The sequence below is a fragment of the Ambystoma mexicanum genome, chromosome 9 (genome assembly GCF_040938575.1).
Source record: "Ambystoma mexicanum isolate Mex_15411 chromosome 9, UKY_AmexF1_1, whole genome shotgun sequence".
Taxonomy (NCBI): Eukaryota; Metazoa; Chordata; class Amphibia; order Caudata; family Ambystomatidae; genus Ambystoma; species Ambystoma mexicanum.
The window spans coordinates 471,351,862-471,373,719 of record NC_090931.1 but is presented as its reverse complement, the minus strand read 5'-3'; the positions used below and the strand labels follow the sequence as shown (position 1 = coordinate 471,373,719).

The following is a 21,858-nucleotide window of genomic DNA, read 5'->3' as shown; positions in this document are numbered from 1 at the left end:
ACCTGAGTTCTGAGTGAACACCACCTTCAGTCTATATAAATAGTTGGTGGGAGAGTTGCCCTTATTTTGGTTACAATTCGATATTTTTGCCCAATCAGTTTTTGTAGGGCATACCTACGAACCATCGTCACTACCCTATCCCTTGCCTGCATCTGGGCATCCCCTGTGCTTGGATCGATGGCTGGCATAGCAGCCCATTCCGTTAATTATAGTCTTATCTCTGGTGGCATCATTAGTGTCATAAATTGATTCATATCTGCCCAGGATGGGTTGTAACACTGTATTATAGTTTGTAATTCCTCCAGAAATCGTTGTGCTTTTCCTCTTATATTGGGACATTCTTTAGCTAATGCCCTAAGTTCTCCCAGTGTGCATGGTACAGAGACCATTATTAGTGCCTGTGGATTTTTCCCATCTCCCTGTGCATCAGGCAGTTGTCTGAGAGGAGCTTCAAATGTATGTGAATCCCTTCCATAAATCGTCCCTCTTCTTGCTACTGAGGGATCATATGCCGGTGGAGGTCCCATGAGCGATGGTGCTTCACTGGGTATCTGTCCACTCGGCCCCAGTGTTTCTGGTGCTGTGGGTACTATCAGGAAATTCTCCTCTACGATTGGCCCTTCCCCTAGTTGTCGTGCGTCCAGGTTGGCAAACAAAATCAAGAATATCCTCTGGTGTCTCGCTATCTGGATCCTTTGCGTTGTCCGCATCCATCTGTCCCTCCTTCTCTAATATCCTGACTTTCCCGTCATCTCTTCTAGCTGTGGCCTCTTCCAGCCATGTGGCATATACTCCCCATTATACTGCTGTTATTTTAACTGTTAAAAGCTGTCTAAGCATATAATGTGTGAGAGACCCCTGTGGTGCTTCCTCCGCCTCATTTGACTGTTTGCCCATCTTACTTTTCCTATTTAAACCTTCTTTCACTCCTCACTTGCCCCGTTACCCAGGCTCCTCTGGCTCCACTCGTTCTTTGACTCCACTCATTTGGGGTTCATAGAGGGAAAACAGATCACTAACCAAAGACACTGCAGAGTGGCCCTGATAGGGATGAGGGCTCTCACCAAACACTCACCTACCTGTCCCTATTTACTGATGGACTTTGCCCATTTCCCTGACCCGTTACTTTAACCAATACCCACGTGTTGTACCAGGCTTGGTCCCCAAAGCTGATATTTTGTTATGTTAATCTCTTGGTACAAAATAGATAACACCAAAATAATTACAGTTATAACACATGCAAACATTACTAACAATGCTGCATACCCAACCAGAATCTACATCCCATTTCAGCATATCCCCTAAATACATCCCATTCCGCATTGTCCATTCCCTGGACCCAAGCGGGAGTCTCAATTCCATGTGCATCTTTGCATGCACACTCACCAGCCCTGATCTCCTCCTCCAGAAGCCCCCTATGGAGATTTTCAAGTAGGTCTCCTACCTGTTCGTGTTGAGTGCTTGTGGTCTTGTCGAGATGGGGGCCCTCGGGGTATGGTGGTCTGCAGAATTGCGCGACAGGTCTGAGGTGTGGGCACCATCTATGAGCATAAATATCGGACAGAAGGACTCAGGAGTCGAATTAGAAATGAACGACTATGTTTATTGCCTGGCTGCAACCATTATAAACAGATAGCATACTATCAACCCAATGCCTTAAACTAAAAACTCAACCCGCCACCAGTCCGCATTCGCTTATATCCCCTCACCGTATTGTCCCCTTACATTGGTTGTATATCCGATTACATATCCCCACCCCCTTTTATAGCAACAGAACACATTGTAAACTATCATAGTTCTTCGGTTTCCATCTCTCCATCTGGGACTGCATGGTTCTTCACTTCCGGGTCAGTCGCTCCAATATGACGATATACAGTGTTGTCCTCCTCAGGTGAGCGGTGTGGGGCTAACAGACCTTGATGCACATCCAGTCGAGAATAGCATCCCATTGTCCAAACAGGTTTAGGTCAGTACAATTCAGGATGGAGTTACAGGTGGCCTTCACTCAGTGCACCCACAAGCTCCCAAAAGCGCTGCCTCAACAGTCCTTTAGTGCATGTCCATTTAAGTAGAAGCTCTCGGTGCAAGCATAACCAACAGCCAATAGGCAGGGATATTCCTATCCAATATCTGTTTATAAAAAAGAAAAATAACAAACTCTTAGTGAATACGTATTATAATACTGTAGGTAGAGAATATTGTTCCCAGACTCCTCCCATATCATGGTTTATTTACCTATTATGATCATAGTTATACAAAAGCTTTTATGGCAATATTTTACAGAACGAATCAGATTCCCCCTCCCTCAGGGGCCATCACTGTTAAGAGTTTGATTGGAACTGTAAAACTGTGCAAAAATAATATGCATTGTTAAATACCTGTTCTCAAATTGGTTGGGATCAATAGCGGTGAAAATAAATCGGTGAAAATAACCAGAAAAGTGGCAAAAAGGTGTAACCGAAAATGGACTCAAAACAAATAGTGAGATACAAAGAAAAAAGGTCAACAGTAGCTCTATTGGAAAAAAAAGGTTGATTTACCACATCACCTCTTTCATGTCCACTTGCCAACATGATGATAGAATAAATGAGGTCTGGAATAAATAAACAATAATGTAAGGGGCAATCTATGCGGGAATAGTCTATGGGGAAAGAAAATAAATGTGGTACATTCTCACCTAATGTGAAGAGTAATGTGAAGATATGGATCATGCCCAGGAACTCACGGCAAAAGTGTTTCGGTAATCTTCGGCACATTCAAGTCAACAAGATGGTGCATGAATTTAAGTAACATGATCAAGTTTGGAGTAACGGCGTGAAGTGGCCAAATACAGACTCTAGAGAAATCCTGTATTTGGAGTATGTTCTAGGATTTTAAACTCACTGTATTAAAGGAATAGAAATACAAGTAGATTAGGGTTCCATGTGATATTTCCACATTTTAAAGGTCGAAAACCAAAAAAATCGTTTCATTTCAGACAATTTTGTGTGGCCATCAAAATGTCTAAATATGATTTTCTGAACCCACACCACCCCCCAGCAAAACAATCCCGTCCCTACTCCCAACCTCTCCCGCGCTGGTGAGATTTCTATTAAATTGGTGGGTTTCACCGTATAAATCCCCCCTTTTTCATACCTGCCACACCTTTCCCAGACCAACACATTCCCCCTTATCCGCCACCACTCACACAGACACGCAAACACTCTTAAACCTGCTCACCCACCTTTGCCCACCACAAACATTTCCCATCCCCTCCCACACAGGCACACAGACACCCACTCACAAACACACACAGACAACACTTACCTCACTCCCGAGACTTCCCTCACTTGACCCCACCTGTCAGCACCTGCGTGCACTTGTGTGTGGCATGGGCATGACCGTTTGATTGAGAAAGACCGCTCAGAGCGGTCTCCAAGCGGTCTTTCTAAATTGGTCTTTTTAATTGTCAAATAAATGAAAAAGTCTTTTTCACCTAATACCGTAGATTAGATCATAACAGAATTCGCAGGCCTATGTCTTTGTCAAGGTGAGGTAGAGGATTGATTGTAAATCCTCCAAATTCCATCCTCAGCAGGAAGTGCAGAAATCCTCACTGTCGGCAGAGTGTGGGGGGGAGGCAAGTTCTTTATTTCTTCAATGAGTGGGTCCGCTGGTCATCCAACTGTTGGCTCATTCAAGTGGTTGAGATGGAATACAAAATGCAATTCCTGTCTCCTTCCCTACACTCGGGATCGGTCATAACTCATAGCCCAAGGTAGCGTCTTATGAGAGTAGCACTATAGAATTGAATCCAGAAATTATTGGACAAGAAGGCCATCAGGTGAGTGCCAAGGACCTGTGTAGGTCAAGGGTTCTATATGTTCATCTTTCGAAGTCTGAATGGAGCAAACAAATTCCAGTTTGTGATGTATGGGCGCAGGCTCAAACGATATGTGGCCAAAATTCCATTCAAGATGTTAACACTGCAGAGGATTGTTCCTCTGGTGTGAAAGGGGCACTGCCTGGCCTCCATAGTCCTTTAGGATGCGTACTTTCACATCCTGATCAGGCGGTCAGTTTCGCAATTCCTGCAATTCGGAGTGGGTAGGCATCACTTTCAGTTCCAGTTGCCTCATCTGGCTCGTGCAAAGGCCCAAGGGTGTTTACAAAGGTCTTGGCTCCTGTGGTGGCTTTGCTTCACATTTTGAAGGAGGTTCAGGTCTTTCCTTACCCGGATGATTGGGTGGTGAAGGCATTCTCAAAGGTCCATTTGGAGGAGAATGATTTATTCTATGTGCTCTCATGTGAATCTCCTAAACCTATTGGTCAAATCTGGGTAATCCCATCTTTTACCCTAGCAGGTTCAGATGTTCAATGGAGCAAAATGCAGACATAAATGGAAGGGATGTGCTATAATAGAATGAGCTGTCTATCTTCAGGACTGGTTGCAAAAGGCTGCTACTCGAAGCACAGCAGCATATAGCATTGTGTGTGTTTGTGGAGCCATGAGGATGGCTATGTGGCTGCACCTAAGGCCTATGACAGTTCACTGTCATCAATACTCGTGTTCAGATTTGCAGAACTTTGAGGCTCTGTTGCCAGTGACGTAGGAACAGCTTTCACCGGTGGATGGAGTTGGGCACACTGAGGAAGAGGTTCTCACTGGTGTGATTGGTGCAGATCACTTTTACCACCAATTGCAATGGTGCTGGGTCAGAAGTGGTGGGCAAGCCAATGAGAGCTTGAGCCTGGCTTGAGCCAAATGTCAGGTTCTGGATCAGCTCCAGTCCCCCAGAAAAAAAGAGCCAAACAAGAGCCAAGGCAGACATTAATGGGGCAGTACTTCTGAAGGTTGGGGTTGATGCTGGGAGTAGGCAAAACAAATGCAGATAGGCAGATGATTGAGAAAGATAAGGAGGACTGGAGGGGGTAGAGAAAAATGAGGGAAAGACAAGAAGGGAGAACAGATAAGGGAGGCATACATAAGGTGAGAGGGCAGAGACAGAAATAAATGAGAACCTTGAGGGAGACCTACATATTTCTTGCAGAAGGTGATGAAAATGTGGTGATTTTATATTGATCCCTCAATACAGTGTCAGTGAATTTGTATTTGAATAGCAACTGGGTCGCTGGTGCTCCTAGCAGCAGTCGGCCACTTCGATAAATACACAGAGGATCACAGCAGCACATGCACTGTTTCTGGAGTCGACTAATGCTGATATTTCGGCAGAGCACAGAAAAGAAATGTAGGTGACGTCCTGCTTTTGAAACATCAGTTACGGGAGAGAGGCACACTAAATGTGAATGAATGTCTGGTAAACACGCTCATCTTTGAATATAGAGCGCAATCCAATCTCAATGTTAAACAAAATGTTTAAAATATATGTGTGAAAGACTCTACTAGAACTCAATTAATACACACAATATCACACACCCTAATGGGTTCATGCCTCTGGCTTGCACTCTGTGCAGGCACTTTTATGTCCAATACAAACTGCCTTTTATTGCAGTGTATCCACTCCAATAACTAGTTTTACCATTGCATGAAATATGCAGAATACTCTGAACACAAGGACACTAGGAGAGACAATCGCAGGCAAGTTTGTGCAGCTAAAAAGGTGCAAAATGCCCTCCATCCACCACCCTTCAGAAAAAGGACTGCATGGTTAGAAATTACCTACTGGAAATTGTGGTGGCCACTCTCCCGGTAACCATCATAGAATTTCACTTGTTTGGCCATGTTAAAAAGACCATGGAATGGGACCGAATCCAGCCCCTAACTTACCTTGCAGGAAAATCCAAGTATGAGAGATATACCCACTAAGGCAATTTTTTGGACAAACACTAGTTATTTAACCTAGTGTTACTCTCCCCCATAATACGTTTCATTTTACACCTGCAATGTGAATTACATCCAGTCTATGTTAACACTGGAGCCTGGACGTGGGAGCCCAGCGAGGATTGTTTATGTAGATTGTGTAAAAGTGACATTGAAACCCCCGGACATGTGTTTACATACTGTAGCCTCGTGACCCACTTGTACGCCAAAGGCTATGTGCAATTCCGGGATTATGGATCAGACCAATTCTGGAGCTTCATATTTTGCACTGAATCTTTGGTGATCACGATGGCTGCTTACCATATCTGGAACTGGATTAAGGATAGGCTGATTTAACGGATTGGGCACACACTCTTAAATTACTTTTTGGCCACTCACCTTATTCTTGAGAACTTGTACTGGCTGTATCTCTTATTTAGTGTTTTTACACTTGATTGTTTGATGATTATATCTTACTATTTTTCTTGTTATACATGAAGCAGCTTTTTATTATTGATTATGATTGAAACTATTGGAAAAAGATTGTCTTTTTTATGAATTATGCTTCATGTCGATGTAATATGTTTATGTGTAAAAGGTTGTATTACCAAATGCACAATAAATAAATAAGATATACTGTGTATTACAATAGATACAGTTTCAACAAAGTCTTGAAGAGGATCACAAAATGCAGAAATTGATCCATTTTCATGTGCATTTTTAGGAACTGTAGGCAACCCTGAGAGAATTGCATCTGCCCTTGTGAACATGTGATGTGATGAAAACCTCTAGAATCAACCCAACCCCGAGCCTGGTACAAAGATGAACCCTACAATTGTAAATTATGTTCCTTTTGCAGTATAATTATATTTATAAAAACACAGTATGCACACATACCACTCCGTTCAATGCATGGAGGGATCCAGAGTTCATGAAGGCAGTGTTTTGCTAGGCTTAAATGCTTTTTCACTGTAAGTGGTTAATGGTAATGATGTGGGTTAATCCGTCTTGACAGAGCTAGTCCAGCTCTGCTTGTAGTTAACACAAATGTAACATTTATTTACAGCATATTATGGTGATAACAAATACAAACATTTGTATTATGACACTTTTGTTATTTACAAAATCTTAGGCTGTCTAATTTTAAGAAATAGTTCCAATGGCTCAGCTGGTGGCTTGGCTCTTAGCGCCGACACCGAATTACGGCTCAGCTCGGCTCTGGCATGCCTCTGCCAATACATTACTTGGCTTATTCATTTCTATGTATAGGCAGTGATGCTTAGGGATCTCACTCATCAGGAGGAATGGACTCTACACAAGAGGAAGCATTCCTGTAATTGGAGGTAGTTGATAGCGATTTCCAGAGCCATAGTGGTCTTTTTGTACGAGGGGCAGGTTCCATCAGTATTGATCCTGATGGACAATATGCAGCAGTAACCTACATGAAAAGCAAGTGAGCACTAGGTCACCTGCATGGGGGACTTGGCTAGAGCTTTGGGGGCCTGGACAGATTCTCACCTGGAGTCCCTGAATGCAGTGCATACAAGGGGTGATTACAATGGAACTAAGGACTGACTCAGCCGGGTGGTTCCCTCCTCCCAGTGGATGTGAGGTACTTGCAGTGGGCAAGGGTCAGCTGTATGAATTTCCTCCCTTCCCTTGATTGATCCAACCTGCTGTCCCTTAATCAGGCACAGCAGGTTGGAGCTGATTTGGGTGATGTCCAATTGGTCCCAGAGGTGTTGGTTTCCCCTTCTGGAGAATCAGACAATGGCTCCAATGTGGGTCTTGCCAAAGTACCCATTTTTACTCTGGTCATTGAGCGGAGAGCTGGGAATGTCTGTGGAATATGCTCAGTGTGGAGGTTGAACTGAGAGATGTGGCAGCATTTAGGATTTACTCCTTCGTGACCGGTTACTCTGAAGTGCTATAATGGGCATTGGAAGCATTTTGTGTCCTGATGTGTACAGGATGGGGTTCAGCAAAGTTCTGTGGTAATTCAGCAGTGCTGACATGTCTATTTGATGCTTTTGAGAAGGGCCTTGCCATCTCTGGTGCTCAGCAGACAACTGTCCAGTTGTTTAGAGACCCCTTGCACGGTATCTCTGAAGGGGATAATCTGGCAGTACGAATGTTGAAGAATGTCTTCCTTTTTAAACCAGGGAACTATTCAGGAGCTCATGCATGGGGTCTTCTGCAGGTATTGAAGTTTCACATGGGCCACGTTTTAAGCCATTGGAGGAGATTGGCATGACATTATTGAATTATTGAAATTGTTGACTTTGAAGACAGTCTTCTTGGTTAATTTTATGTCTGTCAACAGATTGTTGGAGATGAGTGCTCTTTTATGTAAGGAGTCTTTCACGAGAGTGCCACCAGACTCGTTGGTGCTTTGCTGTGATCCTTGTTTTCTTTCAAAAGTGGCTTCTAAATTCAACAGGTCTCATGATATTGTACTTCCAGCCTTGCATCCACATTCTTCCTCTCCAGAGGATCAGAGGTGGAATATAATGGATGTTCAGAAGGCAGTGCTCATGTACATTAAAAAGACTGCTTTATTTGGGTACGTGGTCAAATTAGTTTGCCACATTTGGAGCATCAGGGGCTGTCAGGAAGTTCTCAGTAGTTTTCATTAATTGGTTGATTTGGACAATCCTTTGCATATCTTACAGGGCGGCAGGGGTTCTGCTTCCTGAGAAGATTTAGAGGTGGTCAACCAGAGGCATGGCAACAAGTAGCCTCTCTGCAGGATATTTGCAGGGCAGCTATGTGGTCCATCTTGAATACATTCATCAAACATTATTGGCTCAATGTGCCCAGTCAGGAGGCCTGTGCTTTTGGTACTGGTGTTTTGAGTTTGGGCCCGCAATGAGGAAAGTTAGTGTCAGTTGTCTGTCAATAAAGCTGGTGATGGGGTGTGTTACAGCATATATTTGTGTGGTGTTTCATAGACCCTATTATCACCTTTTTATGTTATTCATCAAAAGTAATTACTGGGATGAGAAAAAGGGACATGAAGGCAATTCTTTGATTACTTAAGAGTTATCCCAATTACTCTTTGTCCTACCCATCCTCATCACAGTACTTCCGACCAATTGCTTCCTACCTGTTTGAGATGGGTGACATGGGATCCTCAGTGGGAAATGATTAACTGGGGATTATTAGTAAAGGAGGTATTACATGTCCTGGAGGGTGGGGCAGAACTTTTAACTGGATAAAGAAGGGTCCTGTCAATGGAGGCAGTGCTCTAAATAAGTATTTTGATGAGGAACGTGAGGACTAGAATTAATGAGTATTACCTGTAAGTGATCTAAGCAAGACATGACTGCAGCTGATGTGCCTTCTTGGCCAAAGAATTAGATTAGCTCTCTGTTTCTAAAGAAATGTACCACAAAGCACTTTAAAGGATAGTCTCCCGGCTTGCCATAAATATAAACATCTGTAATAATTGAATGTCAAGGGGAAGCAGGTACAGGTTTGTGCACCGTTGCTCAGACTGACAGGACATGGAACGCTCTGGCTCCCCTGCTCTGTGCATAACAGCCCTTGTGTGTGTGGAGCATGGGGGACAGAGAGACCAGCCTGCAGTCAGAGAGGAGTTCCTCAGAGCAGCAATGTATTTTGAAAAAGATAAAGTGTTTTTTTAAGTAAATGTGTGGGCGTGCATGCATAAAAGGGTGTGTATGTATATTATGTAATGTGTGTGAGTGAGTGCATGATGTATGGGTGTGTGAGTGAATGGGAGCAATGTAAATGAGTACGTGAATGGTGTGCTTGTGTTCAATACCTAGATTACTTACCGGTTATCATCACTACTCAATGTCCTACTCTTCCTCATCCCAGTACTTGCCTCATACATAAACACTGGGACGAGGAAGAGGGACGTGGAGGTAATGCTGGGCTAAGGGCTGATTTTGGGGTTGTCAAAGGAGAGTGGGAGGGAGAGGGGTCGTGTCAGGAGGGTGGTGCAAGAGGGGGAGCTGCTATTACATAATGGGAATCCATGATAAAGCAGGCATGATATGTGTTATTAATGGCTAGACTCCCATTTTAGTACCGGTGGGTCTAGTAATTTCTTAATGTACATGACACTTGTTTTTAATAATGCTTTTGGCTAATTCAAGCCTTTTGCATATCACACAATATAATTACAGTATATAAAACAAGATAAAACATTGTCTTAAACCATATCAGAGAATAAAATACAATAAAACTCATAATTAAAATACATGTGTTGCGATACATATCCAGAATAATACATTTTAGTGAAGCCTTTACTAACTCTTAAAACAAGCTAATTTTAACTATTGCCCAAACGCGATAGGCTGCAGCCACCGCTATCAGCGGTTCAGCCGAGTGGATCGTGGACCAAAGCTGCATTTTGGTACAGCAAGTCCAGTCCTTTCTTAATGTGTATGACATTTTAGATGGCATCTATAGTAACTGCTATTACCTGTCTAAACTGGCATTTTGGTGCAGCCAGTCTAATAATTTCTAATCATTTCTTACTGCCCCATTGCCTATTTGTCTGGCCTTCTTTAATGAAGTAAACATGACAATGACATTTGGGGCAGCCAGTCTAACCATTTCTTACTGCGTCATTGCATATTGCTCTAGGTATCTATAATGAACTAAGAATCATAAGTGTATTTAAGTGTCTAGACTAGGCATGTCTTACTGTAGCTTGACCTTTTGTACTGGGCCTCTCTGATAAAGCAATCATGATCAGTGGAATTACCTGGCTAGACTGGCATTTGGGTGCAGCCAGTCCTTACTGTGGCATTGTATATTTTTATGGGCAGCTATGATAAAGTAAGCATGATATGTGTTGTTACGTGGTTAGATTGGCATTTTGGTGCTGCCAGTCTAGGTATGTCTTACTGTGGGAAGGCATTTTTTACTGTGCATCATCAAGGCTACAGCAAATATGATAAGTGTTATTACGTGCCTGGCCCACATTGTGCATCCAGTTTTTACATGCTTTCTTATAGTGGGATTGCATTTTTAATAGCAAAACAGTAAGATAGCTTGGCGGGTTGAACACTTACTACTGTGATCTGTGTGTGATCTTCAGGTCACACCTTCAAATCCTGGCATGACCAACTCAGCCTTTCATTCTTCTGAGGTTAATACACAAGTACCAACTTTGGTTTGGATTATAATTGTATGTAAATATGTGCTATGTACAGCGATTTGGAAAAAGTGGTATATACATTACAAATCATTATCATTAATTAATGCATTAATGCTCTTGTGCACTGAAACTGACTTCCATCTATTGTTTTTTTGGATATTGTATTATCATAGCTAATGGCAATGTAGTGGATCTACTTTTCATACAATGACAATACCCGACATGCAGCTAAAAGTGCCATAATCTGGAAGTAACTGGCCATGCAATGCTGAAGTGGCATATCTGTGGCAGAGCCTCAACCTATTTTTTGTGTGCTTCTAGTTTATAAAAAAACATTAAACTTTACAACTTGGTTCATTACAAATGCAAATAAATTACTTCAGACCCAACGTTCTAAAACAAACATTACAGACATTAATTAATTCAACACAATACAATATCATACCATATACTATATACCCATCAGGGCCTCCTTACCAACCCCCAAGATTACATTTTCCACCTATCCGACAAAGTATACCCTTCCCTACTTCATTATGGTGGACTAATCGAGAAAAACATTGTGCCCAAACTTTGTGTATCACTATTAAAATATTTGGTAAAACAATGGCCATTGAGTCTCCATACAAGAGCCTTTCCCACATGACTACACTGTTTAACACCCTCTTATCTCCTTATGAACTTTCCCAACCACATTTTCCTCTGCCCTAGTGTTGCATTATAGCCAATCAGCCAATGTTTTGTTTCTGCCTCCCCCGCTTTTTACAGAGTCACACAATGTCTTTCTTGCCAAGGGATCCATCTTATGGGACCCTCACCTTTGTAGGGGGCCCAGTAAGTTAAGACAAAAGCACATATAAATCCAATGATATTTCAGCCCTGGGAATCTCATCACGGAGGACTGTATCTCCTTATATTTCCTCAGGTGTGCTCCCTTTGTAGATTATACAATGACATTCTCTGTATTGCTTTCACCATTCTACAATTTTAATTTTGTTGTAGATCTTCACCGGGCTTTCCCTAAATGTAAGTTTGTCAATTTCTGGAAGAATCGGGGCACAGCACTATCCAAAATGGCTCGATACTTTGTCATATGCATTGCTTAAAAATATATTCAAATCTTCAAATAGCAAACCTGATGGTGGAACCAATACTGCCTCGGCCAATGTTGTACTGGTGGTTCTAATCCTATCAATTCATGACCCCTTCTATGGCACATGAAGGCAGCACCTTCGTTAAAATGTGGAAGGTATCTGAAATATTCTTGTCTGCTTCAGTGTGTGTTTGATATTTTAAAGTGTTTACATTTATGTACTTTTTTTATGCCCACACGCAACTTTCGGTAATGTCACGGAGGAACTGATGCAATATAGGTCAAAGGTCAAGTAGCTTGACTTCCTGTGATGCCATCAGGTCTGTGATGTCACTACAGCTACCCCTGGAATTTTGGTGAATCGATGTCCCTGACTGAAGGTCAAGCACCGGCTATGTTGAAAGTATAGTGCAAGTATAATTTGGACATAAAGAAGGGTAGTTTTTCTTAGAATTAATGCTTACTATTTATTGCATGTTAACAAAAGGCCACTTCAGACTAGACATTTTTGGCTGTTGAACATGGCATGAGGGCGCAGTCACACTGGACGTAGAGCATTATCAAAGCAGTATTTTTAGCAGCATGGGCCAAGGCAATTGATTACTACATAATGGGCCTTTATTACGAAGTCGGCAGTAGAACCTGCTAGTAGGCAGTGGGCTACTGCTGATCCTGTAACACTGGTTGAAACACTGGCACTGTTGCTAAAGGTGCCGGTACTTCAGTGAAAACACCTGTGTCCCTGTCGGCAGACTCGCAGTTTTGTGGCCCGGCAAGGATGCTAGTACGTTGCTACCGGCACCCTTATTTCCGGACCGCCAAACTTATAATGAAGCCCATTGTGTTGGTAAAGGGTTACTAGATTACTCCATGTTACCAGAGACACCATACCTAACCTCTGGGCTTTCGTTTTGTGTTCAATTGCATTCTAGGGGGTTGTAGTTTTAGTGCTAAACTGATTTAACTGAGCTGTGACATGTGTATAGATACATTATTCCTGAATATGTAGGTATATCTTATTTTGACAAAACACCAAAGTAACTCATTTTTTACAGAGGAAATACATAGTAGTTGGCAATAAATGCTGCATATGTGCGACCCTTGAGGTCATCCTTGCATTTCAAACAATGCCGTTTAACGAGATTTGTAGTGTATTTCTCTTAATATTTATAGACCTAATCCTTGCATGTAAAGCACAGTTGCAGCACTAAGGGACTGGTTCATGGTGGCACTTGACATGGCCCCACTTACCAGCTATCGACAATATGAAATGTGTTTTTGTTTTGCTAATGCAGTGTTAATAATACTTTCATTTCATTCATGGGAGCAACATTAAAGGATCACAGATAAGAAAGGGTTATCCGTTGCGTGACCTGTAATGGGTGGACCGCGTGGTCTGTCAACTGTGTCTAGACCGAGTGCCCTACATGAAAAGTAAATGAAGAAAATAATCAAGAGTGTGAATATCCCGAAAGAGTAGGTCAATGAAAATATGGAAAGATTTGTGTTGTAACAGACGTGCATTGGTGAACCACAGAGGAGGACCCTAATCCTGATTAGGGAGGACCCCAATTCTTTGAGAACTGTTAAGTGTGAACTGTGAACTTTCTGCTTGAACTTGGAGAAGGGAACTCCAGGACTTTGTGGAACTGTCTTAAACTTGGGGAAGGGAACCCTGAGATTTTTTGGAACGTTTTGAACTTAGAAAACGAGAGCTGAAATGTAAGCTAAGAGCTGGAAGAAGCTCGGAACTTTGTTTGGAACACCATTTCTTTTATTGCAGATATCCCTACACATTATTTAGCTTTAGTTGTGAGGGCAATAAAAGGATTTGGACACAGACAGACTTAAGTTGAACTCTTTGACTCAAACTGTGCTTGGTTCTTCTAGGTAGGGAAATCCCACATTAGTTTAGGGCAAGTTAGGCCTTCATCCATCCTGACATTTAAGTTAAATAAAGTAAGTTTGTTTGAACTTTGAATCTGTTGTCTGTGTCTTGTTTTGTGATGCCTCGTCAGCGCCCAATACCAAAATAGTTCCTGTACTAGCCTCAGTTTGTTGTGGCCAATCATTTCAGCTGTACCCAAAAGAACACTCAAGTCAATTTTAAACAATACTTGCTTTATGTGCCAAAACAAAGCACATGGTTTACTATGGTTACATTTCGGTACATCCTGGACTGCTGCTCTATAATTGGCTACATCCCAGCTAGACCAAATATGAATCCACCTGTGGGCTGGCTTAATTAAAACAGTGTATTCAATGCTGAGTTGGCCCAATTCCTTCTTAACAATAGCACTTCATATTCGAAGGGCAGTGATAAAATAATGTATTTTCATCAATAATTAGTTGATCAATTTTGCAATGACCCCAGAGAACTGCACCACAAACAACCGCTGCTTGTGGTTGTGCCTCATAAACCTTAATAGTGTGTTCAATGGTGAAGCCGCCAAACCTTTTAGTGAAGCTCAAGGCAGCGCCTGAGAATCTTTTTTGAGCCAGTGCACTCTTCAGTGATTGGTAACTCCAGTTACCTTTGGAGTTGAAACGAACCCCCACATAATCAAAACTATCCAAGTTCTCAGTGTTAACACCCTCTAGATCCATAGTTATGGAGGGAAGTTTCTTTCCTTGTGCAAATCATGAGCTTTGGTTTTTGAACCATTAATAACTACGTCTTTAGCTTTACATTAACCTAAACATTCATTAAAAACTTTTCTTAGACCCTGTGGGGAGGTTGAAAGCAAAACGGCATCAACTGCAAATAATAAAATATGCAGCTGTCTCTTGTTAATCCTGTGTGCATCCTCTTGGAGTGTCAATAATTCAGTAGCTAAATCGTAAATGAACAGGAATGAACGGGGAAAACAAGTAAGGGGCCAGGACAAATCCCTGACAAACACCTCTTATTACCGGGAATGATTCAGTCATTTTGTCTCCTTGGGCCCATCTTACAACTGCCGTATTTTGTGTATAAAGAGATTTAATACATTTGAATATTTGTAGAGGTAACCTTTGAGCGTAGAAAACATCCCACAGCAAGCCCCAGATCTCATTATCAAATGCTGCATTTGGGTCAACAATAAAGGAGAAATAAAGGAATTTTTTCTGGAAAACATATTTCAGTATTATTAAAAACACCCTGAATGCTTGCTCAGTGGTACCAGTGCCCTTCACAAAGCTGGCTTAAACATGAAGAATATTTTCCCTTTCTATTCGTTTAAGCAGCCTCATTGCTAGAATTTTTGCAATAACTTTCCCGAAGCTGTCCAGTAGAGAAATAGGTCAGAGGTTGGAGGGGTCATTATTATTCCATTCTTAAAGATGGGGACAATTGCTACCATGCGCCAAGAAGCTGGGGGATTATTATTGAAGTGCATCTTAAACCTCACTAGACGTAACGTACCCCCCTCCCAATCTCCCCGTCTCGACCCATGCCCACAACCTTGGCCTCCATATTGACTCCTCTCTCTCCTTCTCCACCCACATCTCTCTAACCTCTCATGCCTGTCGGCACCACCTCTTCAACATCCGTAAGATCCACCCCTCCCTCACCTTTCACGCTTCTAAACTGCTAATCTCCTCCCTTATTTTCTCCCGTCTCTTCTACTGCTCCTCTCTTCTCTTTGGACTCCCTATTTCTCACCTGATTCCCCTTAAATCCATCTACCACTCCTCTATCCGTACTCTATGTCTTCTTGGCCCTCGAGACTCTATTTCTACCTCACTCTCTCAACTCGGCTGGCTCCCATTCCTCTCACAATTGAAATTTCAATTTCTCTTCCTTGTCTACAAATCTCTCCATGACCTCGCCCCCCCTATCTTTCCTCTCTCCTCTCATTCTACTCTCCCTCCTGCTCTCTCCGCTCAGCTGACCTATACCTTCTCACTGTACCCCCAGCCCCTTGTGCCTCCCCACGCTTCTGCTACTTCCAACGCTTGGCCCCCCTCCAGTGGAACTCCCTACTTCTCTCTATCCGCTCCACCCCCACCTACCCATCTTTCCGCTCCTCCCTAAAAGCCCTTCTTCTCCACCCCCTTCCCGACTCTCCTTCCCTACCTCTCCCCGACTAAACCACGGCCCCCTTCCCTTCCCCTCCCTCCTTCCCCCTCCTCCCGATGACCTCATATTGAATGCTGTAACCACCTAAGGGCGTTAAGATCACCTGGGAACTCCCCCCCCCTTTTGAGTAAATTGTTCTATATACTGTACCACTGGTTTGTTTCAAGTTTGTAAATATGCTTCTTTCCTTATGTACCTGTTGTTATTCTGTAAAGCGCTTTGGAGTAAAGCGCTATATAAACTCAATAATCATAAAACATAAACATAATTCCCCTGCATTCTGGGTCCTTCCCATTGGAATCTGAAAGTGATCCATGTCAACAGACGCCCTAAATAAATTCCTAAAGTGTTTGACCCACACATTGCTGCAATAGTCATCGTAGGTACTAGGCTTACTTCCCAAAGGTTGCAGTTTTCCAGAATTTGGCCAGGCCATGGTGACTTTTTCTTTTTTCTTATTGACTGATCTAAGATGATGTATCTCTAATGAGTTTTCATTCCTATTGATTTGATAGCATGTAAAAGCATCTTGCAATCTTTGTCAAGCCAGTTATTAGAGATCGTAGGAACTTCCTTTCTTGCATGTTTAACTGGTCGGGTGACACATGGTCTAAACCTAGAAAAAAGGGCACAAGAAACATATAATAACAACTGAAGAAATTATTTCATAGGGAAATCACGGAGCAAAGGGACGATTTGATAGTAAATTGCCAGAAGTTGCTAATTTTTTATATTTAAATTACATTGTAGATTGCATCAAATGATAGTGAAATTTATAGCACAGGAAACTTTATTAGCTTCCTTATTAGATATTTCAATATTCACTGTGGCTGATCATTATGGTCACAAACTCCCTTAGCAAACGCCATTTGGTAATGTTGATTATACAATAATCAATATGGCTATTTGAGGTTTCTGCTCTATGGGTTGGTTTGGCTGGAATGTCTCCTCTAATGCAGTCGTTTAAGGCTTTAAAAATTCTTTCGTCTTAAAGTGTTGCTAATTGAAGCGTGTGGATGCTACATGATCTCGGAGCAGTCGTTTGCACTTTAGGAATGCCCCAAAGGCTATCCTCATAATCAAAGAAACCTTTGAAACTGCTCATTGGCTCAAGTTGAGCATTAAGTTCACCTTTAATCATTATAGGACAATTCTGTCTAAAATAGCCCAAATCTTGAATATTATTCAGCCATCTCTCCAGATCAGTTAAAGTAGCAATAGTCAAAGAACATCTAAAAGGACGGACATATATATGTTGGACAAAATTAACGTAAGTCCATTCACATAATGTCTAGGCTTTTGGTGTCAATACATTCAATCCTAGCTTTTAAGTCAATACTAACCCATGTTAGCAAACCACCAATATATCTGCCTTTTTTCCCCCTTAGAAGCCTAAATTACATAACTTGCATAGCTAGTTTTTAAGAAATTGATACCGTCCATGTTTCCTGAAATTATTTAGTATCGTAGGAGTATATAAATAAATGCCATTCTGCATCATTTAACTTAGACTGTATGCCGTCGCATTCCATAACAGCACCCTGGAAAACCAGTTTGATATGGGGGTTATCTCAGATCGAATCCTGGTATAAATGTTGATACAAGGGCGGAGAAATTTGTCAAATTGAATTAGCCATGTTGATTTTCTGCATACTCTTGTGTGTCTTTGGGTCCCTTTCATTCTCATAAACTTTGTCTTTGGGGGATTAGAGTGCAGCATACGTTCCACAGAACTGTAGTTCTTAAATTGGAAACAGCAGCAAGCTGGAAGGGAACCTCTATAATCAAGCATAGGAAGTTCTTAAGTGATTCTCCTAGATGACATAACCAATTCTACCAGGTCGAGTAGTCTATCATCCGGATTTGAAATCCTAGCGGCCTGGACTTTGTTACTCCATATAACCGAGAGACATCTGACATATCTAATCCAGTGAATACATTTGTTAGTTAAGGTGTTGCTACTCTCAAGGGCTCCTCCATTCTGTAGATTAGGGACTCCTGTCATAAAGACACTATTTAGAACCTCAGCAATTCTGTTTGCTCTACCGATAGTATAGTTTACAACAAAACCTTGCCTTACTGTACAAGCATTTTGCTTGGTTCAAGTTGAGCTTTTTGAAGTGGGAGGTCATTTCAAACATGAGTTGAGAAATGAAGACGTTATTTGGGCCTACTTTGCTATTACCTCTATAAGATGATAAGAAGGAGAATCGGAGTCACCAGTTTGTCTATGTGGGAAATGTGCCCTTTGTTTTGAAGTTTCCCCCACCAGGCTTTTATAATCTGATCTCTTAATAGCATCTTCCTTAGTCATGGTCCTACTTCCTTCTCACAAGAAATCAGGTGCTTAAGCCTCGAACGATGCATTAGGGCCATTTGGCTCGGTAGAATTTGTTCCAGGTTTTGATGTTTTAATAGTTTTACTTCCTTGGTTAGTGTTGCCATGGTGCTTTGCAATCATTTGATCTCATTCCTAATTTGCAGAAACTCTAATCTCAGTTAGGAGCAAGAAATGCAGCAGGGTTGTCTTTGAAGTTAAGATGGTAGCAGCTGAAGGAGGTACGGCAGACTTTATTATCTGTGTTGGTCAGACAATCTTTGCTCACTTCACTTTGGGCTCCATTAAAAGAAGCAAGAAATCTTGTAATAAAATCAGGACATGACCTTGATGCTATCTTATCTGCAACATCCATCCCAGTTGTACTTCGGGAGAACAGTGCTTTGCTGAGGGTTTCAGGCTTTACCATGAATGGCACTAAATCAGAGATGCTTAACATCTCGATTGCCCAGCAGCAGAGGAGGACCAGCATGCAAGTATTCCTTTTCATTTGGTGGTGAACTCGATCAAGTATTTGGGACTTTGCTTGACTGCTACGATTTCGTCCCTATGCAGATCTAATTAACCAAAATGTTTGCTCAACTCAGGGCCGACATGAACAGGTGGAAGCATATAACAGGTCTTAACTCAGGTAAAATAGCCTTTATTTAAAGGAATAGTCAAACACCAGTTCTATTTCTCAGGCCCTTCAAGTGATGCTTAAACTCTCAGGACAGATTTTTTAAGTTTATGTTGAAAGTTAAAAGTCCCAGGCATAACAATAACATATATATGTGCATGACAAATAACAGTGGATTTGGTTGTCCAGACATTTACAAGTATTTTATAGCAGCACAACTTAGGAATCTTTCAGAGTTGATGACGGTGGAGACAGAACACCAGTGAGTTCATACGAAACTCTCAGAAGAAAGGACCCTTATATGGGCTCAGCCCGGCCTGCGCCAAGCTAGAAAGTTTCCTTGCTGTCTACAAACCTAATCACCAGCTTTCAACTCAAAATATGGGACCTGGCACAAAAAAGCTGTGGCTTGACCTCATTTCTTTCGCCCCTCACTTCACTTATTTAGAACCCAGACTTCACTCAGTTCTCAATCCAAGGAGTTTTAATCCTTGGAAGCAGAGAGGGTGCATCAGAGTGGACGGCATGTTTCACGGTTGCACTATGAAGACGTTAGAAGTTTACAAGAAAAAGGTTACCATTGGAGAAAGAGACCACTTGCAATAGCTATAAATTGCTATATTGGGTAGTGCACAGCCCCATCACTATCCCAGATAGTTTGATAAACTTGTCCAGACCGCAGGGTCTGCTAGGCCTACTCTCGAGGATTTATTGATAACCAAATAAACAGTTGCAGATTAAGATGAGAAGGGGAAATTGGACTCATCGGTGGAGGTACCTGTGAGGAAATGAGGAAGGGGATATCTAAGTTAGTTACTAGCATGCAGCGGTTCTATGTAATGATGTCCCCTCAAAAATATCGTCATGCAAAAATATCGTCGAAAAAATTCAGTTTTTTGTGGGGACATTATTGCATGGAACATGCGGGGGACACCCCCGCAACCCTCAAACGCTTTTTTTCTTTTTTTGGCTACCCCTGTCCCTATATATATGATCACCCATATAATATCGCCACGACCTTTTCCCAGCGATATTATACACGGCGACCATATATATGGGGATAATATTACCTGATATCCATGCAGCTCGCTGAAATACGTTAAACTTTCATACAGATGGCATTGCATCTATGTCAGATTACATGCAATGACATGAGCGTCGTACTTGCATACAAGGTAGGGTTGTCCACGGTTTTAGGACTCCCGGCTTGGAGTACACTCCCTCATGGTAAAGACAATGGGCCTCATTACGACCCAGGCGGACTTCGCGGTGCTAAATGCACCGCGAAGCATGGCGGAAAGCCGCCGATAGCGCCATGGGGGTTGGCGGATTTACCGCCCCATTCCGACCTCGGCGGAGCGGTAAATCCCCAATCCCCATTCTGCCCTTCCCCATTCCCATTTTTGCCCCATAGGGTATAATGGGAGTGGGGAAGGAGTTAATTACGCCACCGTAAAATACGGTGGCGTAATTAACAACGAGGTCCCGTAGCGCCATGGTTTTCTCCGCCTGGTAAAACCAGGCGGAAAAGGCCGCCATGGCGCTACGGGAACTCGTAGTATGGCGGAGAGGTACGCCATGCACTACGCTGGCGTAACACCCTCTCCGCCAGGGTCCTAATGAGGCCCAATGAGAGCATTTGCTCCTGATGATCCAGGTATTCTCCGTTCAGGTCCTAGTACTCACTTACCTGACAATTTTGGCAAGCAGCATTCCACTTTCTTATACATTTTATTGGTGGCCAGATGGAGTATAGCCAATAAATGGCATAGGAAGGAGCCTCTAAACAGTATGTGGCTTACAAAGCCTTGGCAGATTCCAAATATGGAAAAGATGCCGAAATCACTGAAAAGGGCATTGGGCCAGTATAACAGAGTTTCTGTTCCTTTTTTTCGGTTTTTGCCTCTGGGGATTGTAGCAGCTCATTCTGCCGAAGACACCTGCCAGCATTGCAATTCAGAAATGCATTTAGATTTTACTGTGAAGAATGTGAGCAGGCTGTTATAGCAGGTTATTTCTGCAAACTTTTCTATGTCTAACGAACATGTGTCACTTTCTGCTGTACGCTGAGTGTCCGGGCAGGAAGGAGAAGTAGGAATAAAGGGAGATACTCTTTCACTGTATTAGACTAGTTTAACATGTATATGTGTATTTCTGTGTGTAGAAACATTTAGTTAGAGTGGTTTGTTTGTATTTCTACCAAATAAACTTTGTTTTAACAAATATGAGTGTGAGAGTGCGTGTGTGTGCGTGTATGTGTGTGTGTGCGCGCACGCTTGTGGGTGTTCACAGAGTTTTGTCTCATTACATATTCAAGGAGTAACGTAAGAATATTGTATGCAGATAGGCAGTATGTTAAACGGTATACAACAAAATGGACTATGAAACATATGTAGCTTTCTTCATTTTTTAAATTGTTGCAGAGTTATAGATAGGTAGGGACGCTTATTTTCCCACAACAAGAAAGCACATATTTTGAAGAGGAAATAATTGGCACATGGCCATCAAAGCTGTACATTGGCCAACTTTGAGCCATTTCTGGATATTCAGCCAACAGCTATATGCATTCTGTGACTTGTGGTTCAGTTGTTCTCATAAGTAGTTTATGCTAACACTGGGTTAATGCCACCAGATGTTCATACCTTTGAGTGCTGAAGTGCGTTGACAATTATGTCCAACAGGGTCATTAAATATGTCCTTCCTTTTGAAGAAAATCTTCTAATCCACACAAGAAATCCAAGAAATTAATGGCTGATGTGCACAAATAAATTATATTATGGAATATACAAAAGAAAAAGATCCTACATATAA

At 42.1% G+C, this 21,858-nt stretch overlaps 1 protein-coding gene and 1 long non-coding RNA gene across 2 annotated transcripts in view; both read right to left on the bottom strand.

The window, feature by feature from the left end:
- LRRC75A (leucine rich repeat containing 75A) overlaps nucleotides 1-21,858 on the bottom strand; it is a 2,021,773-nt gene that overhangs the window by 1,976,328 nt on the left and 23,587 nt on the right. The gene's annotated exons all lie outside the window — the stretch shown is intronic.
- LOC138488204 (uncharacterized) lies at nucleotides 1,583-2,984 on the bottom strand. The gene is made up of 2 exons (XR_011274605.1): nucleotides 2,678-2,984; nucleotides 1,583-2,130 (listed from the first exon to the last, which is right to left on the bottom strand). It is a non-coding gene; the product is annotated as an uncharacterized lncRNA (long non-coding RNA).